Consider the following 15748-nt stretch of genomic DNA (forward strand, 5'->3'; position numbering starts at 1 on the left):
GTTTTACTTTAATGATTTTTTAATGAATATACAATGGCATTCATTAGTGTTTGCATTATATTTGCCTGCAATTTAGCTTTAATTGCTGACACAACTATGACACCGTTAATGACCCAACACTTAACAATTTGCATTCTTTGTCCCTGAGGTTATAACCGACACTAATGTTTATAAATAACAACACTGTAAGCACACCGCAAGAACAGACAGGTTGTACTTTCTGCAGGTTAATAATTTGCCAGGTTTATGAAAGATTCTACTATGGCTTTATTTTGTCCAGCAACGTCACAAAGGAGGAATGGAAAACAAAGAGCATACTGCAATAATTACAAAACATATTATATAACCTCATCAGGAGACTTGTTATATCTTACGTTTGATTATGATGTTTTACACGTAGCAACCAATCAGCTTCTCCCTTTAATTTTCGAAACTGAGAAATACGAAGGATAAAAATAGATTGATGGTTGCTTTGGAAAACTGGAATGTTACTTTTCTAGCACCCTCCTAGTTAGGCTGCTAGGAAAATGTAGTTTTTCGCTTCTTCTGTAATCAGAGGAGCAGTAATTGTTTGGTGTGCAAGAAACAGAAATACACAATGTTAACTGGCGCTTGATCACATATCGAACCAAAAGTCCATCGAGTTAAAAGTCATTAATGGCACAGGGGGAGAAAAAGTCCACCATGTAGGGCAGCCATCCAGAAACCAAAAGCCAGGGGTTCCACAGGGCTAAAACAAAGACAAACTGAGGTGCCTCTAAGTGTAGACTTTATACAACAGGTTTAACCGCTTTACCACTGTTCACTGTGCTGCTACTGTGGCACAGTGACTCGTTTTCGTCTGGCGACGTAGGTTTACGTCACCAGACATTCCCCTCTCTCAGCGGCGCGTGTGCGCCGCCGGAGGCTCGCTCCCGCTGCTCTTCGTCGGGGAATCTAGTTTGGAGATCCGCCCGCCTGTGTAAACACAGTGGGCGGATCTCCTAAGTGACAGGCAGGGTCAGAATGCAGGGTTCAGCATAGCTGACCCCTCCCGCTCCAATAAAATTAACCCCTTCCCTGCCAGTGTCATTTTTACAGTAACAGTGCATATTTATAGCACTGATTACTGCAGTAATGTCACTGGTACCCCCAAAAGTGTCAAAAATGTCAGTCAAGGGTCCGATCTGTCCGCCGCAATGTCACAGTCCCGCAAAAAAAATCGCAGATCGCCGCCATTACTCGAAAAAAAAAAAAACCACCAAAAATGACAGAAATCTTTCCCTTTGTTAGTAAACGCAATTACTTTTGCGCAAACCAATCAAAATACGCTTATTGTGATTTTTTTTACCAAACATATGTAGCAGAAAAAAAATTGGCCAAAAATTTAAAAAAAATTTGATTTTTACATTTTTTGGGGGGGATTTTCATATAAAAAAATGTTAAAAATATTGTTATTTTTTCAAAATAAACGCTCTTTTTTTGTTTATAGCGCAAAAAGTAAAAATCACACAGGTGATCAAATACCACCAAAAGAAAGCTCTGTTTGTGGGAAAAAAGGACGTAAATTTCGTTTGGGTACGGCGTCGCACGACCGCGCAATTGTCAGTTAAAGTCGCACGGCGCCGAATCGCAAAAAGTAGCCCAGGCGTAAGACAGCAAAATCCTCCGGTGGTAAAGTGGTTAATGGATAAAATTATGCACTCACGTTAGTAAGCATATATTCATGCCCATAAAACAAGGTTCCAGTGTGGAGAAGTGTACATCATCCGGTCATGGACATCCGTCCTGCTGGAGCCGAAAACCTTTTCGCCGTGGCCGGCTTGTACAGCAAGGTTAGAACCAGGAAGTAGGCTCAGTGTATTTGCTTAATAGCGAGGATTGGTGGATAGTTGAACCTGGATGATGTCATCTGCATGCGACGCGTTTCCGAGCGTGCTTGCTGCCTGGGGGAGGGCAGCCGTGCTCCTTCTTCACGGCAAGTATCAAAGGTTTTCGGCTCCAGCAGGACGGATGTCCATGACCGGATGATGTACACTTCTCCACACTGGAACCTTGTTTTATGGGCATGAATATATGCTTACTAACGTGAGTGCATAATTTTATCCATTAAACCTGTTGCATAAAGTCTACACTTAGAGGCGCCTCTGTTTGTCTTTGTCCATTGTTTGGTCTGGTCTGGTCTGGTCTGGTCTGGTCTGTACAGGGCTTCACAGGCTTTGAGTTTGATTGCTTCCCCCAGTCTCTGGAAAAAGTTTTCAGAGCTTAGGGAAGGAGACTTCAAATGAGCAGCCTGAATTTTGAGCAGGTCCCAGCCAATCCATACATAGGTGTGCCCAGATGGTGGCTGGGATTTTGTTAAGTAGTCTGGAGCCCTAAGGAGATTGTGTTTTTTTTTCCTCCTGAGGGAATGGATCAGTGAGCTGAGAGGAAGGTGCTTGAAGGTGATGTTGATATAAAAATTTGATTCCCGGCCAGGTGACCTCTACACCCCAGAGGATCTCCACAGGTCCTTGGCTTGTAGTGTAATGTAACAAAAATCGAAACTGAAGTGCCACACAACTGCTAAAAAGTCCAAATGCAACTTAATTTTAACAAAAGTCAAGGGGGGCAATCCAAAAAGTATCCATTTTGGGGGTCCAAAAATAGCAACTGCTGACAAAGCCTGTGCTTGTTATTGCACTGGAAGAAATTACTTCAAAGATTCAGTTCACTTCTAGTCTATTGACAATTGTTTTAAATCAAGCCCTGATTTAGGGGGCATTTTTTAACCCCTGGAATGTGTTGGATACTTTTGGATTCTCCCCCTGACATTTTTTGGAATAAAGTTGTATCTGGACTGATCAGCACTTTAATTTCCATTGTTTCATTACCCTTCTTCAGGCACTTTCCATAGTGAGGTTCTGGATTTCCAGTATTTCTGTACATTTGGGATGTTATATAAGTATGATGATAATTATGATAATTTATTCTGTCGTTTGAGAGTTTTCGTACTTTAGTAAACTATTTGTTTTTGATATAGAGACTAACAAGCAAAAAAAAAAAAAAAAGGTCAATCATTCATCCGATAATCTCATCATGTGTAAAAGGCGTTAGGCTGTAAAAGCCTTCACTCTGCTAGGAAGGCTTTGCCAAATTGTTTCTGGGGAAATTTGTGCCCATTCAGCCAAAAAAACATTTGTGAGGTTAGGTACTGATGTTGGATGGGAAGATCTGGCTCGCAATTGGCATTCCAGTTAAAACCAAAGGTGTCCAGTAGGGTTGAGATCACATACTTAGGTTGGATAAGAAGACTTGACTCGCAATTGGCATTCCAGTTAAAACCAAAGGTGTCCAGTAGGGTTGAGGTCACATACTTAGGTTGGATAAGAAGACTTGACTCGCAATTGGCATTCCAGTTAAAACCAAAGGTGTCCAGTAGGGTTTAGGTCACATACTTAGGTTGGATAAGAAAACTTGGCTCACAATTGGTATTCCAGTTAAAACCAAAGGTGTCCAGAAGGGTTGAGGTCAGAGTTCTGTTCACGTCACTTGAGTTCCTCCACATTATGCTCATAAAAACCATTTCTTTATGGAGCTGACTTTGTACACAGGAGTATAGTCATGTTGGAACAGAAAAGGGTTTTCCCCAAACTATTACCACAAGGTTGAAAGTGTATGATGATTTAAAATGTCTTTGTATGACATGAACTCAATCATTTAAGGTGGTGTCCACATATGTTTGGCCATATAGTACAGTTAAGATAAAAGAAGATATATGTCTATCAAATTCAACCATAATATTTAAAGAAATTATAAAAATAAACACATCTCGCATCCTCAGAACCCCAAACTCACACAATTGTAGTCAAATTTGATCGCACGTGCACTTTGCCTGCTCTGCCTCCTGGGATATATACATCACATATCCCAGGAGGCTTAGTCTTTTATTAAAAAATGAGGAGGGGCAAAGCCTAGCAGCATATCATCTGAGAGCTTCCGGCTGAACCCAGAAGAGGAAGCTGCTTCCCAATGGCTTTACCGAAAAAGATGGCGGCACAGGACTGAGGGGGGCAAGAGAACAGAAGCAGGGCAATATTGGTATCACTGGGCAGTTGAGTACCTTAACTGTGCAAAAAGCTAATCGGGGAGTTAAAAAAAATTAGGGGGTGGGTGTTTGGGACAGAGAGAAGATCAAATTTAAAAAATGTCAGTCACTGGATCAAACTTCTATATGCTATTCCTTATAATTTAATGATTCAGCTTTTTGTATTGTAAGATTAATTTCACTTTAACTGCCCTTTAAAGTGAACATCTGCATTGTAAAATAAAGGCAATATCAACAGGTTCACTTTAATGTTAGAGAAAATAAAGGACTTGGGGCTTACACAGGGCTAAGGACTCTCTTCTCCCCCCTATTTGACAGTACTAAGTGCTGGAGTAGCCGATCAGCATTAGAAATCTGCATAAGGAAAAAAATGATGTAGCACCCTCCTAGTAGGTAGGTGCTAGGTAGGTAAAGCCTAGTGTCTCCATCTGCTTATCAGGGGAGCCTGATTAATAGTTTTGCCTGTTGCATGTGTCCAGGGTGTGATTCATTTGGGCTGAGGGAGTGTCTCTGCTGTATCCAATAGGGGAGCCTGTTGGACAGTGGAGGAAACCAAGCCAGTGTCACACAGGCTTTTGTAACTATCCCAGTGGGTTGGAACAAACAGTGGTGCATCCTGGGATATGTTATAAAAGCCAAGGGCACATGTGACAGGGTGTCTTTGGGCGGGAAGCCAGGTCCCAGAATGAGGGAGACATTTGTCTCTCCTTCTGCTGCTGTGGAAGGTGGTCACAGGCGGTTGGCCTTGTGAGCCAGGAGTGTGGAGCTGAGCCAGGAGGTCCAGGAAAGCTGACTAGTGGAGTTGGAGGCAGAGCAACCTTGGGAAAAACAGTGTCCAGTACCGGGAAGCTTGCCGGGGGTCTGCCCAGGAAGGGGACCACTCCAGTGAAGAGTGAGTGGACAGGTGTCAGCACACACAGCAAGTGAGAAAGGGGGTGCCAAGTTAGAACCCTGAAGAGTAATTCAGGCAGGAACATATCTATCTTCACCTCAGTGGCAAGGTGAAGCAGCGGCCTTGCTGCACACTACAGCTAGTTGTCCTCAAGATTGTGCATAGTTCATGGTTGGAGTATCCCACTCATCCCTTCTCCTATCCCAGTTCCAAATAAAAACACAAAAAAACAACATCCCCTGGATTGATTATTGACTGAGCCAAGGACTTTTAATGCTAATTATCTGCTATCTGTTGCTAAGGGTAACCCAGGGGAATCCAGAAAGTGTAATTATCAGCAGTCCCCTAGGGGGCAGTGCTGAATTTAGTTAATCATTTTGTTTTATCACAGTCATTATGTTAGAATAATTCATTTCAGAATTTGTTTTGTATATTCGGATTCGGTTAGTACATTCATTATTTTCAAATTGATTCGAACTTTGGAAGATGGCTATATTCTTTCTATTCTGTCCTATTGTTTTCTATTCTACTGCTCTCTTCTATTCTTATCATCATCTTATTTCACTTTTATACCTTACTGTATTTATTGCAATATGTTTCTAAGTATTTCAAATTCAAATTTATTTTGGAATGTTTCTAATTTGTTATTTATGCTATTTAATTTCGTTATAATTTATTTCAGCCCCCCCTTTCTTTTTTTCCCTCTTTATTTCACTTTTTCTTTCTATTGTCCCCTTTTTTCTTCTTGAATTAATTTTCCTTTCTTTTATACCTGTTCCCAGACCCTAGGTAGCTGTTATATACTAGTCTTCTCATGTACTGATATCATCACGTATATGTCTGAGAGACCCCCCTCTACACCTGGGTTGTCATCTACATGGTCCTCTCAGGAGAGTCTCTACACTTTGGTATCTCTGCTACAATTTCAACGTTGCTACAAATTCACATACAGTATGGTCTTATCCATTCGCTGTTATTTTAAGCGATGCTGTTCTTAACTAGATGAACCTGTACATGCAGGGCCGGCCCTACCATGGATCTTGTTGGGTCCATTGGACCCAGGTGGAACTTTGAGAGGGGAGGCAAAGTGACACCCAAGACACAGGGGTCGGCACCTTTCGATCGCAGTCCACCTGTCAACCGCGCTCAGGTGGGCATGGTACAGTGCACAAGAGATGGTCAGATACTATGGGCACGCTACAGGAAATAGTCAGATACTATGGGCATGCTACAGAAGATGGTCAGAGACTGAAGACATGACATAGGAAATGGTCAAAGACTGCAGGCCACATATGAACTCTATACATGTTCTAAAAGTTGTTGGAGACATGGAACGTACTTTTGGGAACAGTCATAGATTGGAGATACTTTACATGAGACTGCTAAAGATCACTTCTATAACAGTCTCTTTACAAGCCAATACACCCTCATGTATGCTCCCTCCCACTTGCCGACCACCTAACTGTAAATATACGTTATGTTTTTGATGGTAAATACTGGGGTTTTGGCAACAGCAAGCTGCCATAGCTCTGGCATTTCTTTTTCATTAGGGGGCCGGCTTTCCAATAAAAGTGATCCCAATGGTGCATTCACTGTGAGATCACTTTTATAGTCATCAGGAGAGGTGCCCCCCCCCCCCCTCCTGCCGCTTCCCGGTGGCGTTCGAGCTCACCCGAGCCATCCGTTAAGTCCGGGATTGATGCGGTGCGGCTGATCGCCCCCACTTGGTTCTATGCCCTTGGAGGACCGGAGTGACCTCTGACGTCACTTCTGGATCTTTGGCATAAACAAGGGATTTTTCTTCCCCTAAAGTCAAAATGTCCAAAAAATGTTTTGTTCTTTTGCTTTTACAGGTAAATAAGAGATCTAGGGTCTTTTCAACCCCAAATCTCTCTATAAAGAGGACCTGTCATGCTTATTTCCATTAATAAATTAAATAAAGGGACAGTGTAAAAATTAAAAATACAAAAAAATGTAAATAAGAAAAAAAATAAAATAAATTTAAAGCACCCTATCCCTTCGTGCAGAAGCAAACACATACGTAAGTTGTGCTTGCATATGTAAACCACACGTGAGGTATCGTCACTAGCGTTAGACTGAGAGTAATAATTATAGCACAAGACCTCCTCTGTAACTCTAAACAAGTAACCTGTAAAAATTTTTAAAAAGGTCCCCTATGGAGATTTTTAGGTACTGTAGTTTGTCCCCATTCCACGAGTGTGCGCAATTTTAAAGCATGACATGTTAGGTATCTATTTACTTGGCATAACTTCATCTTTCACATTATACAAAAAAAATTGAGGTAAATATTGTGTTTTGTTTTTTTAACATTCATTAAAATGTATTTTTTCCCCTAAAAAAAATTGCATTTGAAAGACAGCTGTGCAAATACCGTGTGACACAAAATATTGCAACGACCGCCATTTTATTCTCTATGGTCTTTGCTAAAAAAAATATATAAAATATTTGAGGGTTCTAAGGATTTTCTAGCAAGAGATACTGATTTTAACTTGTAAGCAACAAATGTCAGAAAAAGGCTGGAGCTAAATATTACTTGTGCCACATTTGAGCCAACCCCCAGACGACGTCACGTGTGACGAAACATGTAGGGCGTGGTCTTCTGACGGCGACATCATGCTTCCCGACTCTCGGCTTTCAGTGGAGGCTCACTCGTTCCTTCCCCACCCAGAAGTCGGGTGTTATTGAAACAAACCCTGCAGGAACGCTGCAGCGTTTATCTGATACTTGATTCCAATACAACGCATGTGATTGGTATACTTTTTACACATATTAAAGGTACATCTCTTAATGCACTATGGTTGTGAGTGGTATACCTTTTACACATATTAAAGTTACATCTCTTAATGCACTATGGGAGCGTTTTTATCTTTCATTCCTATGAACACTGAGTGGAATGTTTCCCATGAAATTGCTATCCATGATTGAGTGGTCTTCCTGTCCTGTTGGTTGATATTGGTCCCTGGATGCAGCATTGCCCTGGATTATCTGATTGGTTTTCTGTTGGTTCTGACCACCTATAATTTAGTGGTCATCTGAATCCGGTAAGGGGTTTACCTTATCACATCGGGTGTATATCCCTCTTCTGACTTTTCCAGTCCCCATTCTCATCTCTATTTGTGTGTGGCTCTTTCTGGGAACATTGGTGTCATCTACTACTTCCCTCTGGATTTGACCATTCATATATGGACTTTTTTGTGATTTTTTATTGCCATATTTATTGTTATCTTTTCTGTGATTGGCGCTGCACTATTCTGTTTTGATTATAACTTGTAATCAATAAATGTCAGAAAAAGGCAGGGTCAGCAAGTGCTTAAATATTACTTGTGCCACTTTTGATAGTTGAACAAGATACATCAAAAAAAGGAAAGAAATCAACATCACTGAAGAACTGAGCTAGTGTGGAATCCAGTCTTAAGAATATTTTTCTTTAAGTGTGGCTTTAAAAACACTTTGGTAATGAAAATGCAGGCTACTGTCTGCAGGGGCCCCTGAGGGCTACACATAAAGTGCCAAAGGGCCACATGCAGCCCCGAGCCACAGGTTGGGCACCAGAGCTATTTCTGCCAGGGTCAGTATTTCTGGAGCATTTATGTGATGTAATGAGAAGTGAAGTGAAGAATGGGGCCCCATGGGCTGACCTGACCATCATCACCGTCCTGTGTTCACATGATGTACTGGAAGGTTTAATCAGCAGCCGTGCCACGCTCAAATTATAAACTTAATCCTCACCACGTAAACTTCAAGTCAGCCATTGTGAAATCGCCTAATGATCCGGATGACGGGAATACGGACCAGCTGGCAGAGCAGTGTTATTACATTTACCGGTAAAAGAGATCATGCCGAGCCAGACAATTATTTAAAATGTACAACTCTACTTTTGTTGAGAAAAAAAACAATCACCCCCAACACCTGCAGTGAAAGAGTCGTAAAGAATTAAGGCGGTAGTAAACCGCTGTGTGTTTTTTTTTTTTTTTATTGGAACCTGCAAGGTAAAGGCATAATGTGCTAGAATGCATCACATACTAGCACCCTATGTGAAACTTACCATAGAATGAAGCCCTTCCAGTAGCGAGCTGTCACTGCTGACAAGGCTTCCATCTTCACCTGGTCTTTCTTCCCGGTTTGCGGACTCCGGCTGTGTGAGTGACGGCAGCTGCGATGACGGGAGCCACCATTTACGGCACAGGACTCTGAAGGGTGGCTGTTCCATCAAAGCATGATGAAACAAGCAGCATGCGCAGTAAATATATCCTAAACTTTTTTTTTATTGATATATATATATATATATATATATATATATATATATATATACACAGTATCTCCCAAAATCTCATACCCCTCACATTTTTGTAAATATTTTATTATATCTTTTCATGTGACAACACTGAAGAAATAACACTTTGCTACAATGTCAAGTAGTGAGTGTACAGCTTGTATAACAGTGTAAATTTGCTGTCTCCTCAAAATAACTCAACACACAGCCATTAATGTGTAAACCACTGGCAACAAAAGTGAGTACACCCCTAAGTGACAATGTCCAAATTGGATCCAATGTGTCAATACTTTTTGCGGCCACCATTATTTTCCAGCACTGCCTTAACCCTCTTGGGCATGGAGTTCACCAGAGCTTCGCAGGTTGCCACTGGAGTCCTCTTCCACTCCTCCATGATGACATCACAGAGCTGGTGGATGTTAGAGACCTTGCGTTCCTCCATCTTCTGTTTGAGGATGCCCAACAGATGCTCAATAGGGTTTAGGTCTGGAGACATGCTTGGCCAGTCCATCACCTTTACCCTCAGCTTCTTTAGCAAGGCAGTGGTCGTCTTGAAGGTGTGTTTGGGGTCGTTATTTTGGAATGCTGCCCTGCGGCCCAGTCTCCAAAGGGAGGGGATCATGCTCTGCTTCAGTATGTCACAGTACATGTTGGCATTCATGGTTCCCTCAATGGACTGTAGCTCCCCACTCATGCAGCCCCGGACCATGACACTCCCACCACCATGCTTGACTGTAGGCAAGACACACTTGTCTTTGTACTCCTCACCTGGTTGCCGCCACACACACTTGACACCATCTGAACCAAATAAGTTTATCTTGGTCTCATCAGACCAGAGAACACGGTTCCAGTAATCCATGTCCTTAGTCTGCTTGTCTTCAGCAAACTGTTTCCAGGCTTTCTTGTGCATCATCTTTAGAAGAGGCTTCCTTCTGGGGCGACAGCCATGCAGACCAATTTAATGCAGTGTGCGGCGTATGGTCTGAGCACTGACAGGCTGACCCCCCCCCCCCCAACCCTTCAACCTCTACTGCAATGCTGGCAGCACTCATACATCTATTTCCTAAAGACAATCTCTGGATATGACACTGAGCATGTGCACTCAACTTCTTTGGTCAACTATGACAAGACCTGTTCTGAGTGGAACCTGTCCTGTTAAACCATTGTATGGTCTTGGCCACCATGCTGCAGCTCAGTTTCAGGAACTTGGCAATCTTATTATAGCCTAGGCCATCTTTATGTAGAGCAACAATTCTTTTTTTCAGATCCTCAGAGAGTTCTTTGCCATGAGGTGCCATGTTTAACTTCCAGTGACCAGTATGAGAGAGTGAGAGCGATAACACCAAATGTAACACACCTGCTCCCCATTAATGCCTGAGACCTTGTAACACTAACGAGTCACATGACACTAGGGAGGGAAAATGACTAATCAGGCCCAATTTGGATATTTTCACTTAGGGATGTACTCACTTTTGCTGCCAGTGGTTTAGACATTAATGGCTATGTGTTGAGTTATTTTGAGGGGACAGCAAATTTACACTGTTATACAAGCTGTACACTCACTACTTTACATTGTAGCAAAATGTCATTTCTTCAGTGTTGTCACATGAAAAGATATAAAATATGTACAAAAATGCAAGGGGTGTACTCACTTTTGTGAGATACTTTACCTACACTTGCCCTCCCATTTTCATAAGCCGTCCTGGTTACGACACCTTTACAATAAATTACAGCACTGATAGTAACAACAATAAAAGGTATAACACGGTAGAAAACCATAAAAAATTAACATTTCTGAAGGCAACTTGCCCATGTGCAGGAGAGGAGTATAGAGGGTATGACAGAAGGTAGTGGGTGCAGGAGTAGAGTGCGGAGGGCATAGCAGCAGGCTTGTATGTGCAGTAAAGAAATGTGAAGTGTAGTGTGTTGGGTATGATGGCAGAAATATGGGCACAGATCAAAATGTGTGCTAGGTTCCATGTTCAAAATAGATGCAAAAGGGAAGTGTGTTGGTTGTAATGGTGGAGATACACTATGGGCCTAATTCAGTATAAGTTTGGAGTAGAGCTGCTCACTTCTCCAGAAATAACTCCAGCCTAAACTCATTGCATCCTAATTAGGTTGGAGTTAAACCATCAACTAGATGCTTTAATGAATTCGGAGTTGGAGTTAACTTAGACTGAATTCGGGTTTGGAGTTAACTTAGGCTGAATTTGAGTTTGGAGTTAGCCAAATTCCCTTTGTGTTTTTCATAAAAGGAAATTTGTCTATTCTGAATCACTATTACACAGCAATGTCATTTATTATGGTTTATTTTAATTTTAAGGTATAGTTATGTATCTTATGTGTTTTAATCTTTAGATTTTCTAATAGCAGACTACACAGCTGTCTAATTAGCAGTCTTCATTCTTTATTCATCTGAAACTTTCAGGCATATCTGATTGTATTCAGCACTTTGGTGTAGTGGGCTAAGCTCACAGCTAAAGATTGCTAGGTCATGAGTTCAAGGCCCAACCATGATAACACCCTGTGTGCCATAATTTTTTTTTGGCCACATAGTAATACATTGGCTACATCACCTAAAATTGCATGTCAATGGCCTTGTATATTCAAGAAACAAACATGCATATGTGCAGGGTGCAATTATGCATTTGCCAAGTTTCAATATTTATTTATAGCTGTCTAAAATTTAAGAAGGTGATGGCACACTTGGGATTTGAACTCATGCTCTCAGTGTTTATAGCCAGGAACACTAACCACTAAACCATTGAGCTGAGCATGATTACCCCTGGAATATTTATTCCCATGTTTCAATAGTTAACCACTTCCTTACAGGGCAGTTACACCCCTTCCTGCCCAGGCCAATTTTCAGCTTTTTATACTGTTGCATTTTGAATGACAATTGTGCGGTCATGCAACCCTGTACCTAACACAAATGTATGACAGTATTTTCATAAAAAATAGTGCTTTCTTTTGGTGGTATTTGATCACTGCAAGGTTTTTTTTCTATTGGCAAAAAGAAGACCTAAATGTTTGACCCCTAAAATAATGTGTTTTTGTTTATGTAATAAAATTTGGTAAATCAATATGTTTTTTGTTGCACTGACGAGCATTGATGAGGCTGCGCTGGCAGGCACTGATGAGACACTAATATGCAGCACTGATAGATAGATAGGTGGCACTGATGGGCAATGATTGGCACTGGTGGGCAGCACTGAAAGATGGTAATGATGGGCAGCACTGATGAGGAGGGCACTAACAGGTTCCCTGAGCACTGATTGGCATCAATGGTGGCATGGGTGGGCATCCCTGGTGGCTCTAGTGGCATCCCCCAAGGGTCTGCACTGGTAATCAATGCTCTGATTACAAGCACAGACCCCCCCCACACACACACACACACTTACTTTGCATATGAATGCCATTTATTCACAGCTGAAAGTGGCCCTCACCATGATTAGCCAGTTGATTGTGACCACTTGCTGGAATGTGTGCAAGCCAATTTGGTGTCATTTCTGGTCCAGGGCGAACGCCAATGTGCCATTTGCAATTTATTGTAAAGAGATTTTGCTTTATTTTAAAAATGGCGCACACAGACAACTAAAATGTATTGGAAATGTTTTACCTAGGCCAGTGATGGTAACCCTTAACCCCCCCCCCCCCCCAAGATGTTTTTGCCCTACATTTCCCAAAATGCTCATGTACTCTGCAGTGTAGGTGAGCATCATGGGAAATGTTACAAAACACCTGTGTTGCCAAGGTTCATCACTGACCTAAGCCAACTAAAAAGGTGAGTGAGCGCTGTAGCAATCTTTTATTTAGTAATCATTTTTAGTGATTTTTTTATTAAATGTTTTGGCTACATTCATCCACAGCGACTGAATGGAAATTTTGTATTATTCCTTAATTTATATATTTTTAGCTAAATATATACATAAACACTTTAATTTTTTCTTACAATTTAGCCCCCACACACACACACCACCCCACACACACACACACACACACCACCCCACACACACACACACACACACCACCCCACACACACACACACACACACCCCACACACACACACACACCCCACACACACACACACACACACACACCCCACACACACACACACACACACACCCCACACACACACACACACACACACCACCCCACACACACACACCACCCCACACACACACACCACCCCACACACACACACCACCCCACACACACACACCACCCCACACACACACACCACCCCACACACACACACCACCCCACACACCACCCCACACACACACACACACCACCCCACACACACCACCCCACACACACACACACACACACACACCACCCCACACACACACACACACACACACACCACCCCACACACACACACACACACACACACCACCACCACACACACACACCACCACACACACACACACACCACCACACACACACACCACCACACACACACACCACAACCACACACACACACACACACACACACACACTTCGCTGGAGTAAATGGAGAAACCCTACCCAAGTTCATACTGTACTGCCATTGCACACACACAAATACAAGAAATGGATTACATTCAACAGACACAAAAGATATCTGAATTACATCTAGACAAATATGAAGAAAAGAAAACAAAAAACCAGGAGCTGTGTACAAATGAATAAGCTTTATTGAACATGTATAAAACATCAGTAATCACTCAAGCAAGCATGTGAAATGTGAAATGTGAAATGCCCCCCCCCCCCCCCAAAACCGCCAAATCAAGTAATTTTTATTCAAATTACAGTGCAAAGATACAACATATGATGGATAGATAGAGCTTACAATATCCAAAAGTCAAGCAAAATAAGTTGTAGACACCTTAATATTAAGCATAAAACATACCCAACATACTTTTATGTTAATTGTTTGCATGAGCCTGCCTTTTCATTTAAATACCATCAAATCAGTAGAACATACAGCTACACAGAGGCATGAAAATAAAAAAAAAAAACATGTATAGAGTACATAAAGACACACTTTGCAAAAACTATACCAAACAGTTAGAGCATGAAAAGTATTCATCCAACAGAATACACTTACTGCAATATGGATCTTTAGGCATGCCAGCAAACCCCCACCCCAAAAGCAAATTCTGACATAAAGACCTGTGGCCCTTCCACAGGCCAAATGATATGATCTCATACATCCCTTTATATAACCTTGGTTAAACTACACCCACCCAGTATAGGAAACGCCCAGCAAAGTAATTAATTGGGTCTGTTGGTTCCTAAACCAAAATCACCAGTTCACTAATGAATGAGTGTTTGGCTGGCCATCCATGATCAAAGTTTCTTACAAGTCAACACACATAAGAAATGCTTTCAATAATCTCAGCATGAGCACAAAGTGGCTTTTTCATTTAGACTAATGCCTCGTACACACGTACTGATCGTCGGCCGACCGATCGGCCGTCTTTTGTCCAGGGCTGTCCTGTCTGTTGAAAACTGCAAAAGACTGCACACGAATTTTGTCGGCCAACAACAGACGACTGCAGAAGTGATGTCATGGGATGGTTAACTTTCCGTGTGTTTTTTCTTTTCTGAGCATGCTCAGTCTTGCAAATCTGCTGATTGTCGGCCGAATTCTGTACTGACTGGCGAACAATCGGCCGTTCTGGTGTTGGCCAACAAAAATTTTAATGCCTGCACGACAGATTCTGTTCGGCCGAAAATGCGATGTCGGCTGTCGGAAGCATCATACTAACAAGCCTACAATCGGCCGATCGGTCGTCGGCCGAATATTTACGGCCGACAATCGGTACGTGTGTACGAGGCTTAAGGCTGGCCATACATGTTCCAATTTTCTTACAATTTTCTGTCCAATTTTCTTGAAATTTACCTTCAAGTATGTAGTACAAAGGCCTGCCTAATTAGATACAAGTGAATGTGTTTTTTTAGCTTTGACCTCACATTATGTGGTTTGTGGTAGATCTACCAGAAAATTGTACAACAAAAGTTGAACATGTATGGCCAGCTTAATGGGCCATACACACTATAATGCCTCGTACACACGTACCGATCTTCGGCCGTAAATATTCGGCCGACGACCGATCGGCCGATTGTAGGCTTGTTAGTATGATGCTTCCGACAGCCGACAGCGCATTTTCGGCCGAACAGAATCTGTCGTGCAGGCATTAAAATGTTTGTTGGCCAACACCAGAACGGCCGATTGTTCGCCAGTCAGTACAGAATTCGGCCGACAATCAGCTGATTTGCAAGACTGGGCATGCTCAGAAAAGAAAAAACACAGGGAAAGTTAACCATCACATGACATCACTTCTGCAGTCGTCTGTTGTTGGCCGACAAAATTCGTGTGCAGTCTTTTGCAGTTTTCAACAGACAGGACAGCCCTGGACAAAAGACAGCCGATCGTTCGGCCGACGATCAGTACGTGTGTACGGGGCTTAAGATTTTCTGAAGACTTTTTCCTTTAGATTTACCA

This window comes from Pelophylax lessonae, assembly GCF_965119305.1.
Source record: "Pelophylax lessonae genome assembly, chromosome: 8".
In the NCBI taxonomy this organism is placed as follows: Eukaryota; Metazoa; Chordata; class Amphibia; order Anura; family Ranidae; genus Pelophylax; species Pelophylax lessonae.